The following is a 23,786-nucleotide window of genomic DNA, read 5'->3' as shown; positions in this document are numbered from 1 at the left end:
TCTGCCTTTTCATCTTGTCTATCTTTGTGAATGTGGTTTTTGTTCCACAGGCTGCAGGATTGTAGTTCTTCTTGCCTCTGCTGTCTGCTCTCTGGTGGATGAGGCTATCTAAGAGGCTTATGGATATTTCCTGATGGGAGGGACTGGTTGTGGGTAGAGCTGGCTGTTGCTCTGGTGGGCAGAGCTCAGTAAAAGTTTAATCTAGTTGACTGCTGATGGGTGGGGCTGGATTCCCTCCCTGTTGGTTGTTTGGCCTGAGGTGACCCAATACTGGAGCCTACCTGGGCTCTTTGGTGGGGCTAATCGAGGACTCTGGGAGGGCTCACTCCAAGGAGTATTTCCCAGAACTGCTTCCAGTGTCCTCGTCCCTTGGTGAGCCACAGCTGCCACCACCTCTGCAGGAGACCCTCCAACACTAGCAGGTAGGTCTGGTTCAGTCTCCTATTGGGTCACTGCTTCTTCCCCTGGGTCCCAGTGCACACTCTACTTTGTGTGTGCCCTCCAAGAGTGGAGTCTCTGTTTCCACCAGTCCTGCTGAAGTCCTGCAATCAAATCCCACTAGCCTTCAAAGTCTGATTCTCTAGGAATTCCTCCTCCCATTGCCAGGCCCCCAGGTTGGGAAACCTGACGTGTGACTCAGAACCTCCACTCCAGTGGGTGGATTTCTGTGGTATAAATGTTCTCCAGTTTGTGAGTCACACACCCAGCAGTTATGGGATTTGATTTTATTGTGATAGCGCCCCTACTACTGTCTCATTGCAGCTTCTCCTTTGTCTTTGGATGTGGGGTATCTGTTTTGGTGAGTTCCAGTGTCTTCCTGTCGATGATTGTTCAACAGTTACTTATGATTCCAGCATTCTCGAAAGAGGGATTGAGAGCATATCCTTCTACCCTGTCATCTTGAACCAATCCATTAGCTTTAAAAATATCCAGGTGCTAGGTACCTAGTGTTACAAGACAGATTCTGTAAATACCTAGCCCACACTGTCTTGATGATTCTATGTTTCTATAATAGTTTGTAATAGGGGAGATTCATATGTGCAGGTTTGTGTTTCTTTCTTAAGATTGGATTGACTCTTCAGGTTCTTTTGTGCTTCCATACACATACTGGAATTCTTTGTTCTAATTCTCTAAATAAAACAATTGGGGGCTTCCCTGGTGGCGCAGTAGTTGAGGGTCCGCCTGCCGATGCAGGGGACATGGGTTCGTGCCTCGGTCCGGGAGAATCCCACATGCCGCGGGGCAGCTGGGTCCGTGGGCCATGGCCACTGGGCCTGCGCGTCCGGAGCCTGTGCTCCGTGGTGGGAGAGGCCACAATGGTGAGAGGCCCGCGTACCGCAAAAAAAAAAAACAACCATTGGTATTTTGATAGGAAAGGGATCAAATCTCTAGATTGCCGTGAGGTGTGGAAGCATTTGAACAATACAAATTCTTCCAACCCATGAACATGGAATATCTTTCCATTTGGTTGTGTACTCTTCGATTTCTTTTATCAGTGTCTTCCAGTTTTCCGAGTACAGGTCTTTTACCTCCTGGTTTAGATGTATCCCTAGATATTTTATTTTTGTTGATGTCATTGTCATTGAGGTTGTTTTCTTAATTTCTCATTCTGATAGTTTGTTGTGAATGTATAGAAATGCAACTGATTTCTGTAGATTAATTTTTTATTCTGCAACTTAAGTGAACTTTTCGATGAGTGTTATATATTTTCGGGTGCCATCTTCAGGATTTTCTCTATAGTGTATCATGTCATCTACAAAGAGTGAGAGTTGTCATTTTTCCTCTGCCATCAGATTCCTCTTAGTTCTTGTTTTTATCATCTAATTACTATGGCTGGATCTTCCTAGACCATGTTGAATGAAAGTGGTGAGCCTCGTCAAGGTAAGAGTTAGGTTTAAGAATAACTGGCCCTCTTCCCCTTCCTGCCTCTCCATCTCTCTGAGGCCTCCAGGAAGAACAGGACTAGTCCAGGGTCACACATGACTCAGGGAGTTGACCTGGACAACTTTCTGCCACCCAGTCCTGGGCATAGTTTTTTATACTATCTGTGTACTTTGACTAGGTGTCCATTCCAATCTTTCCCAAGTTTTAATGGGAATAGTTCTATGTATATTTTGAGACAAATCCTTTATTAGTTATGTATTTGCAACTATTTTTCTCCCAACATGTGACTTGTCTTTTGATTTCCTGAACAAGATCTTTCACAGATTAAAATCTTTAATTTTATTAAGTCCACAGTATTCCTTGTTTTTCTTTCTGGATTGCCTTTTTGTATTGTGTGTTAAAACTCAAAATTCATGATCTACATGACCAAACCTAAGCTCATGTCTATTTTCTTGTCTAATTTTGAATAGTTTTGCATTTAACATTGGTCTATAAATAATTGTGAGTGAATTTGGTGTAAGTTGTAAAGTTTGCATCATGGTTTATTTCATGCCTAATAGTTTTCAATTAATTTTTCCTTATCTATTTTTAGAAAAGTTATGGGATATGGACTCCATTTCAGTGTGAATGTCCAAAAATTAATGGATTCAGCAGTTCTGCCAGCAAAGAGCACTGACTTCAGGAAACTGGGATATAGGCACTCCCGCACTTCCCGCACTGCCCACAGGGTGGTTGAGCCCACCTCTCAGACATACAGGGCATGCACTTTCTACCCTTGGACTTGGTTCCACAGGTAGAAAATTGGAACTGGAACATCCCACAGTTTCTGTCACATCCAGGGCATCCACAACACAGAAGACATAGTGGCCCCTAATATAACCTTCTCACAGTTCCTGTCAACTCCATGTGGACTCCTAGGAGGGCGATCACGTTTATGACCTTGTGTGAACTGGATCTGGGTAAGGCTTGGCCTCTGTAGCAAAGTGTGATGTTTCTCACTTGCTACTAGCAAGCGATTTATAAAATAGTGATGTTGGCACCCTAGATGGGCTATAGCCCAAACATGTATTTCAGCTCTAGGTAGTAAACATTAAGTAGAGCATATGGAGAGTGTCATTAAATTGAAAAGTAAATGTTTAATTAGTTAATTGCCTGCACTTATGAGTAGAAGAAAAAGGAAACAGTTTCAATTTTGAGGTGGCTCAGGAGAGGCTCTCTTTAGGTTTTTTAAGTTTTGGGTTTTTTTTTTTTTTTAATGGTTTTTTATTTTTGAATTTAGGGGTTTGTGTGTGTGTGTGTGTTTTTAAGAGAATAGTGTTCACAAAATTTGAGCTGCTCTTTTGCTATAAGGGAAACAGAGTGATTGGCTGACCTAAATAAATGTTTCCTTCCTCTCCACCATCTCAAAAAAAAAAAAAAGTGTGACAACGTGGTTTGGAAAGTTATTGACTTTCCAGTGATTTCAAACCTACAAAAAACTGGCAACAACAGAACAAAGTACTGTTTATCTGCATGCTTGGATCCCAGAGCCTTCCTTTCTTTACTGCACTTGCCACTTCACACAAAATACTCCAGTGTGTTTTACCCAGAAGAGGGACACTCTTCCAGGGAACCAGCACATAACCTCCAAGTGAGGAAATTATGATTTTCATGAGCACAGGATATCATTCCATTTATTTGCATCTTCAATTACTTCATCGATGTCTTTACAAATGTAAAGTGCAGTTTTTCCATGTGCAGTTCTTTCATGTCTTGGGTTAAATTTATTCTTAAGTATTTTATTCTTTGGATGTTATTGTAAATATGTTTGTTTTCATAATTTCTCTCTCTGATGATTCATTATTAGTGTATAGGAACACAACACAATTCACTAGTAGTGTATAGGACTTCTGTGTATTGATTTTGAATCCTGCACTTTACTGAATTCATTTACTAGTTATAAGAGTGTTTTGGAGGTTTGAGATGTAAAACTGGAATTAGAAATCCCACTGTTTCCACCACATCCAGGTCATTCACAACACCCAAGACATAGTGGCTACTCATAGAATCTTAACACAGTGCCCCTTAAAAATATGTCAAACCCTCCAAAGGCAAACTGCATCATCACACTGGGTGAGCAGGATCTGGGTGGGGCTTGGCTTCTTTGCCAAGATTGATGTTTTCTCTTCTTTTCTGTCCCATTTTAAAATTTAATCTTTATTTAAAATTTTTATTTATTTATTTATTTATATTAGGTAAGAAGCAGAATTATTTTTTTGTTTGTTTGTTTGTTTTTTGCGGTACGCGGGCCTCTCACTGTTGCGGCCTCTCCCGTTGCGGAGCCCAGGCTCCAGACGTGCAGGCTCAGCGGCCATGGCTCACGGGCCCAGCCGCTCCGCGGCATGTGGGATCCTCCCGGACCGGGGCACGAACCCGTGTCCCCTGCATCGGCAGGCAGACCCCCAACCACTGCGCCACCAGGGAAGCCCTGCATTGTGGTTTTAACTTGCATTTCCATCCTGTCTTTTCATCTGCTTACCGTCCATTTGCATGTCTTATGTGGAGAAGTGTCTATTTAAATGCTTTGTCCATATTTAAACTTGGGTTGTTTTTCTTTGTTGATGAGTTGTAAGAATTCATGATACACACTGGATAAAGACTCATCAGTTAGAAAATGTGGAACTATTTTCTTCCATTCTGTGCGTTGTCTTTTCACTTTCTAGATTGCTTCTTTCGATGCACAGTTTTTTAATTTTGAGGAAATCCAATCTTTTTTTCTTTGGTTGCTTGTGCATCGCTGTCAGATCTAAGAAACCATGGCTAAACCCAAAGTTGTGAAGGTTTATCGTCATGTTTTCTTGGAGATTTTATACAGTTGTCCCTCGTTATCTGTGGGAGATTGTTTCCAGGTTACCGAGAGCTTACCACAATCCGTGGGTGTTCAAGTCTTTTATATAAGATTGTATAGTATTCGCAAATAACATAGACACATTTTCCTTTATATTTTAAATCATATCTAGATTATAAGAACTAATATCATATAAATGCTATATAAATGTTGTAAATTTAATGTAAATTCTATGTAGATAGTTGTTGGCATGTGGAAAATTCAAGTTTTTCCTTTTGAAAATTTTTGGAATTTTTCCCCTAATATTTCTGATCTGGAGTTTGTTGCATCCATGGATGTGTAACCAGTAGATACAAGGGGCTGAGTAAAATTTTACTTTTTACATTGAAGTTTTTAATGTATTTTGAGATACATTTTGTGTGTGAGATGAGGTAAGGGTCCAGTTTCCTTCCTCTGCCTACGGATAGCCAATTGCCTAGCACCATTTGTTGAAAACATCATTTCCCCCCAATTTCATGCTGTTTACTCTCGTCTAAAATCAGTTCATCCTATACAGATGGCTTTATTTCTGGGATCTCCATGCAATTCCATTCATCTCTATGTATAGCTTATGCCAGTATCACAGTGTTTTATTTCCTGTTGCTGTGTACTAACATTTGAAATTGGGAAGTGTGAGCCTCCAACTTTGATTTTCTTTGTCAAAATTGTTTTAGCTGTTTGGGGTCTATTGAAATTCCATAGTTTGGGGCATCCGATTCTCCCCTTCACATGTATATACCCCAATTTCTTATGCATTCATCTTCTGAAGAAACCCTGATACCTGGAAGGTTTAGATGTTATGAGTAGAGCTTCTGTGCATAACATTGTTCTTTTTTCATTTGGATATAGTTTTTCAAAGCAGTTCTGTGAATACTGGAGGCATAAAGATGGATCTCAAGGGGTGAGACTTGCTTGGCTTTGGAAAATACTGCCAAACTGTATCTCAAGCGGCCATATTTGTGCGCCATCAGCAACGAAGGAGAGTTGCTGTTTGGCCCCATCCTCCAGTGATCGGTGTTGTCCTTTTGGGAGGAGGTTAGCAGTTCTAATATGTGTGTAGTGCTGTCTTATTGTTTTCATGTGTAATTCCCTGAGGGTATACGACGTGGATCATATTTTTGTCCACTTTGTAATCTTCTTTGGCCAGGTGTTTGTTCAGATTGTTACCCATTTTTAATGCAGCCGTTTGTTTTATCGATTTTTGTATAATGTGAGTACAAATTCTTTATCATATATGTGTTTAGCAAATACTTTTCTCCAGTTTGATGCTTATCCTTTGGTTTTTGAATTTGGTATCACTGAGTAACAAATTTTAATTTTGGAAAGTACGTGTTTTAATTTTTTTCCTCTTTTGTGTGTGGGCTTTACGTGTTGTGTGATAAAAACTCAAAGCTCATGATCTATGTGATGAAACCCATGGCATGTAGATTATCTTCTATGTTTTCTTCTATAATGTTTATAGTTTTATATTGTAAATATGTCTGTGGACAATTTTGAGTGACTTTGGGTGTAAGTTGTAAAGTTCGTGTCTACATTCATTTCATTGCGTATGGTTTCTAATTGTTCTACAACTCTTTTTGAGAAGTCATGGGATATTGGCCTCCATTCATCTGTATTTCCAAACTTTAGTGGATTCAGTAGGATGCTGAGCAGGGTACTGGGTTTCCACTGAACTGAGTGGGTGCAGCCTGCATTTCACAATTTTCCCAGCAGAGGGCGACAGGTCCACCTGGCTTACCAGTGCAGGGACTGCCTGTTTTGCCCACAGACCTGGCTCTGTGGACAGCTGACAGGAGCTGGGTCTCCTCAGGACCCGTCAGGTACTTGGCTTCAAGACAGCACTGGGCCGCACCCACACTGAGAGGAGCTCATTTTCTTCAGGACCTGCTGGGAGATTCCACTGTGTGGGGAAATTTTGAGTAAAAAGCAGGGAGAAGCCTCCTGTGTGTTGCTGACTGCTGGTGTTGCTGACTGCTGGGTGTCCGCCTTCAGAGGACCCAGTAAAGGAAGGTGTTGATGTGGAAAATTGTAGGTTTTCGTTAGTTTTGTGTGTGGTGCGGGTGGTATTCAGTGTCCTTCTTTGTTTTGTGATATTCCGTTTTCCAGGCAGTTTATTGAGGAGACTCTCCTTTCCCTGGTGTATGTCCTTGGCAACTCTGTCATAACTTCACTGATCACCTATTTGTGGGTTTATTCCTGGACTGTCTATTCTATTCCTCTTGCCCTTGAGTCTCCTTTTGTGCCATCTATACTGTTTGCTTACTGTAGATTTGCAATAGGGTTTGAAGTCAGGAAGTGAGTTTCCTCCAGCTGCTGCTCTTCCGTCTCAGGATCCCCTTGACTCTTCAGAGTCCTTTGTGCTTCCATAAAAATGTCAAGATTGTTTGTTCAGTTTTTGTGAAATAGGCCATTGGAATTTTGAAAAACATCAAAGTTAAAAAAAAAGGAAGAACGCATATGATCTTCACTTGTGTTCAGGAATTAACGCTTTACGGCATTCACTTTATTCCCTGTGTGTGTGCTCTGCACGTGCATGTGCCTGTGTGCATACATGTGCTATGCATGTGCATTGGTGTGCATTTGCACATGCACGTTAGTGGGTGCATGTGTGTGCTATGCATGTGTGTGCATTTATGTTCGTATGCTAGTTTGTGCATATATTTGTGCTGTGCAGTGCATATATAGTTTGTGTCCCTGTGCATCTGTGTCTGTACAACTGTGTGTGTTTCCTGGAGCCACTTGCAAGTTGGCTACAGGCTGAGTTGAGCCCTAGATGTGGCAGCATGCACCTGCTCAAACAATCCTGTGTGTCCATGTAAAGTTCTCAGATCTTGGGTATTTAAATGAATGGAGCAGAATGTCCTACACAGAGTCTGTCTTCCAATCACTGTAACTGTCTCAGTAATGTCCTCACACCATCTTTAGCCCCATCAGGGTCCAGCTTCAGGCTCCGTGATAGTCATCTGCCCTCGTCCCCTTTAAGCTTCAGTGTTGCTGTCAGAGAGCTAGATGAGGGCAGGGTGGCGCCCGTCCTATTGGTCTGGCCTCCAGGTTTGACTTAACTTCTATGTTCCAGTCCCCCAGCACAGCCCCAGCTCGGATAGGGCCAGCGCCTCTTTCCTCAGAGGGTCCCAATGGCCAGTCAGTGGGGTTCATTCTCCCCAAGCTCAGCATCAGGATAGGGGGATTAGCAACCCCCCGGGTCTCCTTTGTGTGGGACCCTGTGCTTCTGAAAGAACAGACACCATGCACATGGGGGCATTGGGGGGTGGCGTTCCTATCAAACATACTTTGTACATGTGCTTTAATTATTAAAGAAAAGGGCACATTGACCAGAAGTAAAGAACGTCTGTGTTAAAAACAAAGATTAAATTTCTCCCTTCCTGGGATGCCAGTCTTTGTACTCCTGCAGTGATGACTCTTTCCCAGGTGCCAAGGCCATACGGACTTACTGTGCACATGTGTACTTTTTGTTTGTTTGTTTCTTTTTTTTGAAACCTTGAAGGAATGTATATCTGACTTGTTTAATGCTCTTTGTTTTGACAAGATATAAAACTGTACTGAAAACCATGCTTCTCTGGAACAGTTCCTCAGAGTTATCTAAGAGGTTGTCTTCTGGGCTATAGTCCTCTATACTCTTTTCTATTCCTATTATAGATTGTTTATTGATTATTTTCACCAACACCATTAGTTGATGTAGTTGGCATGATATCAGAAAAACTCACCTGGAACTTATTTTGGAATTTTGCTTGCGACCAAGCATGGACACTTTGAGCCCCTCTGGCTTCAAAGCACCCTTGGGTGCTTTGGCGAGTTCTTCCTCTTATCTGGATCTCCTTGTATTAAGTGAGAGTCCATGAGTTTTATTTGAGCTGTTACCTTGAGACTTGGAGTCTTGAAGGGGTACAGTACATTTCCTAGGTGAAGAGGCTCTGGGGGGATTCCTAGGCAGAGGAACGGCGGGGGGGTTCTTCTAGATGAGGGACCTGGAGGAAATGTCTAAGCAGGAAGGCATGGAAGAAATTTTGGAGTGAACTGGGAAATTGTGCTTCTAAAGCCTACCAGCTCCTGGACAGGCAGACACCAACTGGAACTGCAGCTGGCTTCTACAATTGGTATGGAGCTGATACTGGCAAGTACTTATTGAACCCCCAAAATGACCAAGATGGAACTCTTTTGACATTCCAAAACTGATATTTGCATGCACAGTTAAACAAAGCTGGCTTGATAAAGCATCTTATCAATATTCTGACCCCGTGAGAATAAAAGTAGTCTTAGGGGAAAACTTGACGTTATAACTCTTATCATGTCCTTGCAATGCAAAGACAGCCCACATTGCCTGAGACTACAGCCTTGGCTCAATTAGTAGAATGTACAACTGAAGGGAATAAAAAGACCTTTTAAAGCACAAGCAGAAAAACTATGAGGTTTCTGTGTCTATCTGGATGTGTGTATGTCTGTCTGTATGTCATATGTATTCGTTTCTACTTCCAGATGATATCACCAAAAGGAATTTGTAAAAGAGCTCTATCTAATTGACTTAAAAGCAAGCACTTACAAATCAAATATTTCTAAATGTAACAAAAAGCTAACCCAAAGTTTTAGAGGAGCATGCGATCTAGGACTAGTCTTCAGCAAATGAAACAAGTTTAAGTTGTTAGTTTGATTAATATGAACATGTCTTTAGAGTCATCAAGTCTAATACTTTTATTTGGTGCCTAGGTTTACTAAAAGTTCATGTGATCTTTGTTACAAAATTCGTCAAAAAGAAAATTAACTTAGTATGATGATATTTTCATAAGTAATGAAACTGAGATAAATGGGATGAAAGCTTTTAGGTGAACTCTTTAAAATGATTACGTTTTATGGCATGTATACTTAAAAAGAGTTTCACCAGATTTTGGGTCCCTTGAAACTTTTTTGCTAAATCAAATTAAGTGATGGGAATTTACAGACTATTCAGATCATTTCCAATTAAGATAAAAATACTGAAACATTCATTGCTAAGCATGTCTAAATTGACCTACTTTGACTTCTTATTAGAGAAAAACTAAAGATGTTTGGGTTTATTGGACACACATCTTGTACCACATTGAGAAAAGAAATCATGCTATGAGAAAATATATGTTTCTAAAGGTTGTGGAATATGTTCAGAAGCTTGCCAATCAGGAAATGCTGGTATGACAAACATTTCACAGCGGATTGTTTCTTGGTTTTTGTTAGGGGTTAAGGTTTTTAAGGGTTAAAAATTATACATGTACTTAAAGTTAGTAGAAATAGGGACTTCCCTGGTGGTGCAGTGGTTAAGAATCCACCTGCCAGTGCAGGGGACACAGGTTCGATCCTTGGTCCAGGAAGATCCCACATGCCGCAGAGCAACTAAGCCCGTGGGCCACCACTACCAAGCCTGTGCTTTAGAGCCCACAAGCCACAACTACTGAGCCTGCACGCCACAACTACTGAAGCCTGTGTGCGCTAGAGCCTGCGCTCCACAGCAAGAGAAGCCACTGCAATGAGAAGTCCGTGCACTGCAACGAAGAGTAGACCCCGCTCACTGCAACTAGAGAAAGCCCATGTGCAGCAACGAAGACCCAAAGCAGCCAAAAATAAATTTAAAAATAAATAAATAAAATAAAGTTAGTAGAAATAATAAGGTAGACATTTAAGTATTCAAGGGGGTAAAAGATGTGTGTTTTCAGTAAAAGGAGGACTGAAAAAAGAAAATCAATTTAGTTAAGAGAAAAGAAAGTGGTATTGTCCTGAAGTGTCTCCAAGAGAGATATTAAACTAATTATGCTTATTTGGTCTATTATATTACATGGGAAATATTGTCAAGTAAAAGGTAACATTAAGCCTTCTCTTTTTCTTTTTGCAAATTTAAATTTTTTTATTTTTTATTGAAGTATAGTTGATTTACAATGTTGTATTAGTTTCAAGAGTATAGTAAAGTGATTCAATTATACGCGCGCGTGTGTGTGTGTGTCTGTGTGTGTGTCTGTATTGTTTTACATATTCTTTTCCCTTAGTGGTTATTACAAAATATTGAGTATAGTTCCCCATGCTATACAGTAGGTCCTTGTTTATCTACTTTATATATAGTAGTATATATAGGTTAATCCAAACTCCTAATTTATCCCTCCCCACCTTTCCCCTTTGGTAACCATAAGTTTGTTTTCTATGTTTGTGGGTCTATTTCTGTTTTGTATACAATTTCATTTGTATCTATTTTTAGATTCCACATATAAGTGATATCATATGATATTTGTTTTTCTCTGTCTGGCTTACTTCACTTAGTATGAGAATCTCTAGGTCCATTCAAGTTGCTGCAAATGGCATTATTTTATGCTTTCTTATGGCTGAGGAATATACCATATCGTCTTTCTTCTTTATCCATTCATCTGTTGATGGACATTTAGGTTGTTTCCATGTCTTGGCTATTGTAAATAGTGCCGCAGTAAATATTGGGGTGCATGTATCTTTTTTTAAAAAAACATCTTTATTGGAGTGTAATTGCTTTACAATGGTGTGTTAGTTTCTGCTGTATAACAAAGTGAATCAGCTATACATATACATACATCCCCATATCTCCTCCCTCTTGCATCTCCCTCCCACCCTCCCTATCCCACCCCTCTAGGTGGACACAAAGCACCGAGCTGATCTCCCTGTGCTATGTGGCTGCTTCCCACAAGCTATCTATTTTACATTTGGTAGTGTATATATATCCATGCCACTCTCTCACTTCATCCCAGCTTACCCTTCCCCCTCCGCATGTCCTCAATTCCATTCTCTATGTCTGCATCTTTATTCCTGTCCTGCCCCTAGGTTCTTCAGAACTTTTTTGTTTTTTTAGATTCCATATATTTGTGTTAGCATATGGTATTTGTTTTTCTCTTTTGGACTTACTTTACTCTGTATGACAGTCTCTAGGTCCATCCACCTCACTACAAATAACTCAATTTCGTTTCTTTTTATGGCTGAGTAATATTCCATTGTATATATGTGCCACATCTTCTTTATCCATTCATCTGTTGATGGACACTTAGGTTGCTTCCATGTCCTGGCTATTGTAAATAGAGCTGCAGTGAACATTGTGGTACATGACTCTTTTTGAATTATGGTTTTCTCAGGGTATATGCCCAGTAGTGGGATTGCTGGGTCGTATGGTAGTTCTATTTTTAGTTTTTTAAGGAACTTCCATACTGTTCTCCATAGTGGTTGTATCAATTTACTTTCCCATCAACAGTGCAAGAGTGTTCCGTTTTCTCCACACGCTCTCCAGCATTTATTGTTTGTAGATTTTTTGATGATGGCCATTCTGACCGGTGTGAAGTGATACCTCACTTTAGTTTTGATTTGCATTTCTCTAATGATTAGTGATGTTGAGCATCCTTTCATGTGTTTGTTGGCAATCTGTATACCTTCTTTGGAGAAATGTCTATTCAGATCTTCTGCCCATTTTTGGATTGGGTTGTTTGTTTTTTTGATATTGAGCTGTATGAGCTGCCTGTATATTTTGGAGATTATTCCTTTGTCAGGTGCTTCATTTACAAATATTTTCTTCCATCTGAGGGTTGTCTTTTCATCTTGTTTATGGTTTCCTTTGCTGTGCAAAAGCTTTTAAGTTTCATTAGGTCCCATTTGTTTATTTATTTTTTATTTCCGTTTCTCTAGGAGGTGGGTCAAAAAGGATCTTGCTGTGATGTATGTCATAGAGTGTTCTGCCTATGGTTTCCTCTAAGAGTTTTATAGTGTCTGGCCTTACATTTAGGTCTTTAATCCATTGTGAGTTTATTTATTTATTTATTATTTTTTTTGTGGTACGCGGGCCTCTCACTGTTTTGGCCTTTCCCGCTGTGGAGCGCAGGCTCCGGACGCGCAGGCTCAGCGGCCATGGCTCACAGGCCCAGCCGCTCCACGGCACGTGGGATCCTCCCGGATTGGGGCATGAACCTGTGTCCCCTGCATCAGCAGGTGGACTCTCAACCACTGCGCCACCAGGGAAGCCCCATTTTGAGTTTATTTTTGTGTATGGTGTTAGGGAGTGTTCTAATTTCATTCTCTTACATGTAGCTATCCAGTTTTCCCAGCACCACTTATTGAAGGGGCTGTCTTTTATCCACTGTATATTCTTCCCTCCTTTATCAAAGATAAGGTGACTATATGTGTGTGGGTTTATCTCTAGGCTTTCTATCCTGTTCCATTGATCTATATTTCCGTTTTTGTGCCAGTACCATACTGTCTTGATTACTGTAGCTTTGTAGTATAGTCTGAAGTCAGGGATCCTGATTCCTCCAGCTCCATTTTTCTTTCTCTTCAGGGTCTTTGTGTTTCCATACAATTTGTGAAATTTTTTGCTCTAGTTCTGTGAAAAATGCCAGTGGTAGTTTGATAGGGATTGCATAGAATCTGCAGATTGCTTTGGGTAGTAGAGTCATTTTCACAATGTTGATTCTTCCAATCCAAGAACATGGTATATCTCTCCATCTATTTGTATCATCTTTAATTTCTTTCATCAGTGTCTTATAATTTTCTGCATACAGATCTTTTGTCTCCTTAGGTAGGTTTATTCCTAGATATTTTATTCTTTTTGTTGCAATGGTAAATGGGAGTGTTTTCTTGATTTCACTTTCAGATTTTTCATCATTAGTGTATAGGAATGCAAGAGATTTCTGTGCATTAATTTTGTATCCTGCTAATTTACCAAATTCATTGATTAGCTCTAGTAGTTTTCTGGTAGCATCTTTAGGATTCTCTATGTGACAGCTTTACTTCTTCTTTTCCAATTTGGATTCCGTTTATTTCTTTTTCTTCTCAGATTGCTGTGGCTAAAACTTCCAAAACTATGTTGAATAATAGTGGTGAGAGCGGGCAAACTTGTCTTGTTCCTGACCTTAGTGGTAATGGTTTCAATTTTTCACCATTGAGGGAGATGTTGGCTGTGGGTTTGTCATATATGGCCTTTATTATGTTGAGGAAACTTCCCTCTGTGTCTACTTTCTGGAGGGTTTTTATCACAAATGGGTGTTGAATTTTGTTGAAAGCTTTCTCTGCATCTATTGAGAGGATCATATGGTTTTTCTCCTTCAGTTTGTTAATATGGTGTATCAAGTTGATTGATTTGTGTATATTGAAGAATCCTTGCATTCCTGGGATATACCCCACTTGATAATAGTGTATGATCGTTTTAATGTGCTGTTGGATTCTGTTTGCTAGTATTTTGTTGAGGATTTTTGCATCTATGTTCATCAGTGATATTGGACTGTAGTTTTCTTTCTTTGTGACATCTTTGTCTGGTTTTGGTATCAGGGTGATGGTGGCCTCACAGAATGAGTTTGGGAGTGTTCCTCCCTCTGCTATATTTTGGAAGAGTTTGAGAAGGATAGGTGTTAGCTCTTCTCTAAATGTTTAATAGAATTTGCCTGTGAAGCCATATGGTCCTGGGCTTTTGTTTGTTGGAAGATTTTTAATCACAGTTTCAATTTCAGTGCTTGTGATTGGTCTGTTCCTATTTTCTATTTCTACCTGTTTCAGTCTCAGAAGGTTGTGCATTTCTAAGAATTTATCCATTTCTTCCAGGTTGTTCATTTTATTGGCATAGAGTTGCTTGTAGTAATCTCATGATCTTTTGTATTTCTGCAGTGTCAGTTGTTACTTCTCCTTTTTCATTTCTAATTCTATTGATTTGAGTCTTCTCCCTTTTGTTCTTGATAAGTCTGGCTAATGGTTTATCCTTTTGTTTATCTTCTCAAAGAACCAGCTTTTATTTTTATTGACCTTTGCTATCATTTCCTTCTTTTCTTTTTCATTTATTTCTGATCTGATGTTTATGATTTCTTTCCTTCTGCTAACTTTAGGTTTTTTTGTTCTTCTTTCTCTACTTGCTTTAGGTGTAAGTTTAGGTTGTTTATTTGAGATGTGTCTTGTTTCTTAAGGTAGGCTTGTATAGCTATAAACTTCCCTCTTAGAACTGCTTTTGCTGCATCCCATAGGTCTTGGGTCGTTGTGTTTTCATTATCAGTTGTTTCTAGGTATATTTTGGTTTCCTCTTTGATTTCTTCAGTGATCTCTTGGTTATTAAGTAGTGTGTTGTTTAGCCTCCATATGTTTGTATTTTTTACAGATCTTTTCCTGTAATTGATATCTAGTCTCATAGTTTTGTGGTCAGAAAAGATATTTGATATGATTTCAGTTTTCTTAAATTTACCAAGGCTTGATTTGTGAACCAAGATATGATCTATCCTGGAGAATGTTCCATGAGCACTTGAGAAGAATGTGTATTCTGTTGTTTTTGGATGGAATGTCCCATAAATATCAGTTAAGTCCATCTTGTTTAATGTATCATTTAAAGCTTGTGTTTCCTTATTTATTTTCATTTTGGATGATCTGTCCATTGGTGAAACTAGGGTGTTAAAATCCCCTACTATGATTGTGTTACTGTCAATTTCCCCTTTTATGGCTGTTAGTATTTGCCTTATGTGTTGAGGTGCTGCTATGTTGGATGCATAAATACTTACAATTGTTATATCTTTTTTTTGGATTGATCCCTTGATCATTATGTAGTTTCCTTCTTTGTCTCTTGTAATAGTTTTTGTTTTAAAGTCTATTTTGTGTGATATGAGAATTGCTGTTCCAGCTTTCTTTTGATTTGCATTTGCATGGAATATCTTTTTCCATCCCCTCACTTTCAGTCTGTATGTGTCCCTAGGTCTGAAGTGGGTCTCTTGTAGACAGCATATATATGGGTCTTGTTTTTGTATCCATTCAGCCAATCTGTGTCTTTTGGTGGGAGCATTTAATCCATTTACATTTAAGGTAGTTATCGATATGCATGTTCCTATTACCATTGTCTTAATTGTTTTGGGTTTTTTATTGTAGGTCTTTTCCTTCTCTTGTGTTTCCTGCCTAGAGAATTTCCTTTAGCATTTGTTGTAAAGCTGGATTGGTGGTGCTGAATTCTCTTAACTTTTGCTTGTCTGTAAAGCTTTTAATTTCTCCATCAAATCTGAATGAGATCCTTGCTGGGTAGAGTAATCTTGGTTGTAGGTTTTTCTCCTTCATCACTTTAAATATGTCCTGCCACTCCCTTCTGGCTTGCAGAGTTTCTACTGAAAGATCAGCTGTTGACCTTATGGGGATTCCCTTATGTGTTATTTGTTGTTTTTCCCTTGCTGCTTTTAATATTTGTTCTTTGTAGTTTGATTAATATGTGCCTTGGCATGTTTCTCCTTGGATTTATCCTGTATGGGACTCTCTGTGCTCCCTGGACTTGATTAACTATTTCCTTTCCCATATTAGGGAAGTTTTCATCTATTATCTCTTCCAATATTTTCTCAGTCCCTTTCTTTTTCTCTTCTTCTTCTGGGACTCCTATAATTCGAATGTTGGTGCGTTTAATGTTGTCTCAGAGGTGTCTGAGACTGTCCTCAATTCTTTTCATTCTTTTTTCTTTATTATGCTCTGCAGTAGTTATTTCCACAATTTTATCTTCCAGGTCACTTATGTGTTCTTCTGCCTCAGTTACTGTGCTATTGATTCCTTCTAGAGAATTTTAAATTTCATTTATTGTGTTGTTCATCATTGTTTGTTTGCTCTTTAGATCTTCTAGGTCCTTGTTAAATGTTTCTTGTATTTTCTCCATTCTATTTCCAAGATTTGGGATCATCTTTACTATCATTTTTGTGAGTTGTTTTTCAGGTAGACTGCCTATTTCCTCTTCATTTGTTAGTTCTGGTGGGTTTTTACCTTGCTCTTTCATCTGCTGTGTGTTTCTCTGTCTTCTCATTTTGCTTCACTTACTGTGTTTGGGGTCTCCTTTTTGCAGGCTGCAGGTTTGTAGTTCTCCTTGTTTTTCGTGTCTGCCCCCAGTGGGTAAGGTTGGTTCAGTGGGTTGTATAGGCTTCCTGGTAGAGGGGACTGGTGCCTGTGTTCTGCTGGATGAGGCTGGATCTTGTCTTTCTGGTGGGCAGGTCCGAGTCCGGTTGTGTGTTTTGGGGTGTCTGTGACCTTATTATAATTTTAGGCAGCCTCTCTGCCAATGGGTGGTGTTGTGCTCCTGTCTTGCTAGTTGTTTGGCATAGGTTGTGCAGCACTGTAGCTTGCTGATCGTTGAGTGGAGCTGGGTCTTAGCATTGAGATTGAGATCTCTGTGAGAGCTTTCGCTGTTTGATATTACTTGGGGCTGGGAGGTGTCTGGTGGACCAATGTTCTGAACTTGGCTCTCCCACCTCAGAGGCTCAGGCCTGACACCCAGCCGGAGCACCAAGACTCTGTCAGCCGTGCGGCTGGTCTTCTTAAAGCCGGGCCACCTGCAGCAGCCTGACCAATGGAATATTCAAGTTGGAAATGTTGCCTTAGCACTGGGTGCTAGAGGAGATCTCCATCACTCCATACCAGAAATAAAAAAGGATGGACAACTCCCTTATACGTTGTAAAGACTTCTGACAATGGCAAAAAATCAGTTCAATGGGGGCAAGGAAAGTCTTTTCAACAAATACAGGAGAAATAATTGGTTATGCATATGGAGAATCTTGAGCTTTACTTCTTAGCCATGATGCACAGTTAAATTCTGTTCCTCCAGGGAAAATTTCAGGGCCCTGCCCCTGCCACCACCAGTAATAGAGATGGCTTGGGAAGCATTAGAACCACCTCTAAGCTGGGGTTTTTATGAATCTGAAGTGGCTCCTCCACCGTCTCTTTCCCTTTCTGCCAACGGAAGCAGAAGACTCTGAGGCTTTAGAACAGGGCCGTGCTCCTCAGCATGGTCGAGGTCATCAAAAATGAGGAAAGTATGAGAAGTTGTCACAGCCAAGAGGAGCCTTGGCTTCCCATGGCCAGCCGGGCCCGCATCCCCGGCAAGAATTGGCTCCCAGGCCCGACGTTTCCAGGTACCCGGAAGGGGGAGCGCATTATCTTTTTGAATTATGGTTTTCTCTGGATATATGCCCAGGAGTGGGATTGCAGGATCATACAGTAGCTCTATTTTTTGTTTTTTAAGGAGCTTCCATACTGTTTTCCACAGTGGCTGCACCAATTACATTCCCACCAACAATGTAGGAGCGTTCCTTTTTCTACACACCCATTTACAAATGCTGCACCTGGCAAGGGGTTAATCTTCAAAATGTACAAACAGCTCATGCAGCTCAATATCAATAAAACAACCCAATCAAAAAATGGGCAGAAGATCTCAACAGCCATTTCTCCAAAGAAGACACAGAGTTGCCAAAAGGCACATGAAAAGATGCTTAACATCGCTAATTATTAGAGAAATGCAAATTAAAACTACAGTGAGGTGTCACCTCACACCAGTCAGAATGGCCGTCATAAAAAGGTCTACAAAAAAGCTTTCTTTATATTATGTCTAAAGTATGTATTATCAGTGTTCCAGAAGTTATATGAAATTCCTGGAAATTTTATACATCCTGACATAGAACGTTCTCTGTCATCAAAATTGAGGTTCATGCTAAAGGGACTGAACCCGAGTATTAGGGAAATGCCCTTTCATGCAAAGGCAACAACAGAATGTCAAGATTATAGCTCCTGCTGGTAAAGGCCATTCAGTGTCTACAAAAAAATTAACCCTCATTGACAGACTTTTGCCATCCTGATGTCCTTGTAACATGGCAACAGTCTGCTCCTACATCAGAAATTAAGATGGGTAAGCAATGCTGTTAATTAAACAGTCAGGGCTGTGGGAAACGCAAAACAGCCTCTTGGTTCTTCCTGGCTCCCTGGAAAACCCCATTATATTTGATGTGTGAAAGCCTTCCCTGGCTGCAAGGCTGATGCACTCATAATGATAAAGAAACTGTTAGAAAATGTGTTTTCCGCTTGGTATACTTTCCACAATCTCCAGCGAACAAGGCGGCACCCACTTCACTGGACAAGTCATACAAGCCTTAACAAAAACCTCATCAACTTCTGAACTTAATCATCAGGCAAGGTCAACAAAACTAATAGAAAAACTGGACTCAAGCAGAACAAAAGTTAATTACATGGGACTGAATGAACTGATAAATATGATTATCATTTATATGACTTTTTGTCTGAACTATGACTGGCTTTTAAACTCTGTTTTCCAGATAGAAGAAAACCTTTCCCTTTAAGCTAATCATGACTGATAGCAGTTTGGTAAAACATACGTTTGTAACCAGAATGGAAGCATTTATCTCTTCTCTCTACCTGATTCCCCCTGAATTTAGAATCTCTTCGGTTCCTAGTAGGCTTTCCAAGTGAAAAAGGAAGGCCACTTCCTGGCAGAAATAAGAACCTCAAGATATTTTGGAACTTGAGAAGGGAGGAATGCACCTAAATCTGTAGGTATTGTAGGTAGAATCCAATGGCATGGCCTTCCTGGCCTTGAGAGGCCTTTGAAAACTTCAATTCGAGATCCCTTATGAAAAGTTCCAATAAAGGCCAATTTAACAGAGCCTATATGATCAATTACACTTATGTAGATAATCAGGCCAAGTGTATAGAAACCAGACTTAGTTTGCAAAAAACAAAAAATCTTAAATGACTATGGTCGAAATGAAGATAATTTAGAGAGAAAAATTGTTTCAGTAATACACCTTTGTAGATATTGAGGTTTTATATATACTGAGGTGTTGTATTTACTACCTACATCCAAGAAACCACTTTGTTGTTATGTCACATTATTGTAAAGTTTAATTGAATTATTAAAAGGATATTCGAAGCTCACTTCTGAATCTGATCACAGTGATCTATCTTTGGATGAAGGTCAGGTGCTCCATGACCTGCACCTAGGAGATTGTGCATACTGGAAAAGATATCATTTAAAGGACTGTCTCCAACCTAAAGGGAAGGATTCTTATCAGGTACTCTTAACTAGATCATACACAGTGAAACTGAAGGGAATGAACTCTTGAATTCATATTTCCCACTTAAAAGGGGCCTCTGCATCGGACTGGTTTACAGAGGGGACTGCTAACCTCAAACTCACCTTAAAACAACCATCAGGCCAGGTGGAGAAGCTGACGACAACAGTGGTCGACAGCTGACCCAAGTATCCAGGCCAGGCCTGTGAGACCCATCCTACTGGTCCAATAGAAGTTATTCAAATGTTTGTCTTCCTATCAAAATTGAAAGTTACTCTTTTACTTCTAGCTATACTTTTGCCCCAGTATTCAGGATGGGAAGAAAATTTTTTAGTAAAGCCGTCACAAAGCGTATATACTGGGATAGGCCCTTCATAATACAATACCGATCCCTGACTTTTCAGATGTTCCTCATGTTACCACTCACCCAGACCAACTTCCCTCTGACCTAATCTTTCAAGTTTAAATTCTTCAACATATTAGTATGTCCATTCCTTATCTGATACTATCTTCAGTTCTTAGAGACTGAGCGCAACTTACCCCGAACCCCCTCCCTTTCTTCCTTACTTCATTGAAAAATGTTTTAATAGCTGACAAATAGAAGGTTTATGTTTATTAGAACATTATGCTACCCCATTGTCTATACATCAGGAAAGAGATGAACCTCCTTTCTCTCTTCTTTACAGGGTCAAGCAATCTATGTTAGCAAGATAGCAAGACACCGGTGGCAAAATCTTTGTGGCATCTTGGTTCGTAATGCAGGAGTGTATGTACACAGAGATGATCAGACATTTATCAGCCACCATTGGTCAAATAGCTGAAAAGACTGCACTGCAGCACAACAGACATCCCTAATTCCTTAGCCCAATTAGAATTAGATAATTGGGTTGTCTTAGATTTTCTAGTCCTCACACTTACGGGTTAAATTTTTTTTTATTAGAATGGAGATAATAGTAACCTGTGCGACCTTGTTATTACAATGATAATTCCCGAGATAATGGTCAGTAGAATGATAGTAAAAACAATAGGGTTTCTTAGTACTGAAAGGATACAAACCAACATTCTTGGGGTATGGGCCCAATAGCTCAGTTAGCTGACTTTATTCTAGAATGTAGTACAAACTGATAGCATGAAGAATTTAACATTAAGGGTAGGTTCAATTTCTATGATTCTGGAAATAAGAGCGTTTAAACCTCTATTATTTACTCTGTCAAAGTAACTCTTTCTTCAGACATAATATGTTTGTGGTAGGATGCCTGATGTGATGACAGGTAGTGAAACTTCTTGTATACACAGGGCTAATGTTAGTGGTAAAATTTTTTCATAAGAGATATATATGCTGATCGTATATACATGTGGCTGATTCACTTTGCTGTACAGAGGAAACTAACACAACATTGTAAAGCAGCTATAATCCAATAAAAAAATTTGTGCGTAGGATGCTTGAATTCATAGAAAGGAGACAGCTAGGAGTGCTTTAAGGATGACATTGGCTGTATAGAATTCTGGCATATGGGGGTTGTCAAATGCTCCTAAAAATAGGGTTGTTGTGAAAATATTTATTACAATGATATTGACATATTCTGCTAGGAAGAACAGGGTGAATGCGTCTGCTATGTTTTCTACATTGAACCTAAAGACAGGTTTTGATTCTACTTCTGCTCAATCAAATGCAGCTCTGTTGGTTTCTGCTAGAGTAGAGATAAACATGCTGGCTAGTGGTCAGGATGGGAAATTTAGTCAAAGGCATTCTTGTGTAATAATTACTGTTGAAAGTGTAAATGATCCATTTATCAGTAGGACTGATAAGAGAATAGTTGCTGCTGTTACTTCTATGACACTGTGCTATTGCCTGTAGACCTCCGATGACTGTGTTTTTTTTTTTTTTTTTTTTTTTTTTTGCGGTACGCGGGCCTCTCACTGCTGTGGCCTCTCCCGTTGCGGAGCACAGGCTCTGTTCGCGCAGGCTCAGCGGCCATGGCGCACGGGCCCAGCCACTCCGCGGCATGTGGGATCCTCCTGGACCGGGGCATGAACTCGTATCCCCTGCATCGGCAGGCAGACTCTCAAACACTGCGCCACCAGGGAAGCCCCAACTGTGTATTTTGAATCCGAAGCTCATCCAGATCAGAGGATAGTAGAAATGGCGAGGTTTGATATGACTGCTATAAATAGCACACCTAGGTTTATATTAACTAGCAGATAGGGCATGGGGAGAGGAATTCATATTGTGAGAGCCAGGGTTTAGAGCCATTACTGAGGATGTAATAATACATACATAAAATGAGATCGATGGTCATAGTGGTTCTTTAATACATAGTTTGACTGCATCAGCAAAGGGTTGTAATAATCCATAAGGGCTGATGATGTGTGGCCCCTTCTGGTTTTGTATATAGCCTAGGACTTTCTGTTCAATGAATATGACGAACGCTACAGTGAGTAAAAGTGGAATAATGAGTGAAAGAATGCTGATTATATGTATTTTCTTAGGAAAAGGACTTGAACCTCTGCGGAAAAATGTTTTAGTTTTACGCAATTTACTGGACTCTGCCACCCTAACAAACCCTGCTCTATAGTGGGGTATGTATCAATTAATTGAATTGAAATAATATCATCAATTAATTTGAAGAACGTTTTATAACGAAGGCCTTATTTCTCTTGTTCTTTCATGCTGGGAGAAATCTAGAAGAGAAACTGACCGGGATGACTCTAGTCTGAACTCAGATCACATACATAGGACTTTAATCGTTGAACAAACAGATCATGAGCAGCAGTTATACCATTCAGATGTACTGATCCAGCATCAAGGTCATACATCCTATTGTCAATATGAACTCTAGAATAGGATTGTACTGTTATGCCTAGGGTAACTTATTCCACGTATCAGTATTTTGGATTAATAATGATAAAGCATTTTGACTAGTTGGTCTAAATTTGAATCACTCAGAGGTTGTCTTATTCTCCAAGGTCACCCCAACCAAAATTGTTAATCCGTTAAAAGCTATGTTATCCTTTAAAGTTCAGTTATTGTTTATTTTTTTGGATTAAGTAATCAATTAAAGCTCCATAGGGTCTTCTCATCATATATTATTCCCACCTCTTCATGGGAAGGTCAATTTCACTGATTAAAAGAGACAGTAAAACCCTCGTGTGACCAATTATACAAGGCCTCATTTAGAGAAAAAAATGACTATGCTACCTTTTCCACACATAGGGTACTGTGACCATTAAACAAGTGTCACTGGGCAGGCAGTGCCTCTAATACTAGAAGTGCTGGAGTTAATGTTTTTCATAAACAGGCAGGGTTTGTGATTTCCCAGTTCCTTTTGCTTTTTAAAAATTTTTCCTTAAATGCATGCCTGTGTTGGGTTAATAATGGTTTTAATAAATAATTAGGTAATGGTTTACGTTGATTTTACTGCTAACTATCAGCGGGTTATTCATTCTGATATAAGCTTATGCCAGGAGAAATATTTCTTGTTACTCATATAGACAGTATTGCTTCTATTAATTAATAGATTAGTCCCTTATTAATTTTGGGGTTGGTTTGTATACTATTGGTATTATGATGAATATGTGGTTGACCTTGAATGCTTTCTTAATTAGTGGCTGGTTTTAAGCCAGCTGTGGTATTGTTTATGCTTACTCTCTAGGGAACTTTGTAACTAAAAGCTGTACCTTTTTAGAATAACATTTAAAATTATGTTAAAAGTGATGTTTATTTGTTTGTTTTTTGCGGTGCGCGGGCCTCTCACTGTTGTGGCCTCTCCCATTGCGGAGCACAGGCTCCAGACGCGCAGGCTCAGCGGCCATGGCTCACGGGCCCAGCCGCTCTGCGGCATGTGGGATCCTCCCGGACCGGGGCATGAACCCGCGTCCCTTGCATTGGCAGGCGGACTCTCAACCACTGCGCCACCAGGGAAGCCCGACCTAACGTTTTTATGTCTGATAATTATGCTTATTGCGGTATTGTTCTTTACCAGGGTATCCTGAGGTTGGTGATATTTAGGGCTGGTGAGGTTCATCAGAGTTTATCAGTTATAGAATAGGCTCCTCTATCGGAGTATGAATCAGTGCCAAGTCCTTTGAATTTTAAGCTAGTAGATGCTAGTAGTACTCTGATGCTAAGAATAGTGGCTTAACTAATCCCAGTCTAGATCTTAGCTGTCCTGTAATCAGAAATGTTAAAGTCACTTTCATCG

This window comes from Aethalodelphis obliquidens, unplaced genomic scaffold (genome assembly GCF_003676395.1).
Source record: "Aethalodelphis obliquidens isolate GAN/ISIS:26980383/991018 unplaced genomic scaffold, ASM367639v1 scaffold72, whole genome shotgun sequence".
NCBI lineage: Eukaryota > Metazoa > Chordata > Mammalia > Artiodactyla > Delphinidae > Aethalodelphis > Aethalodelphis obliquidens.
The sequence above is the reverse complement of the archived record's forward strand: the minus strand, read 5'-3'. Positions refer to the sequence as shown.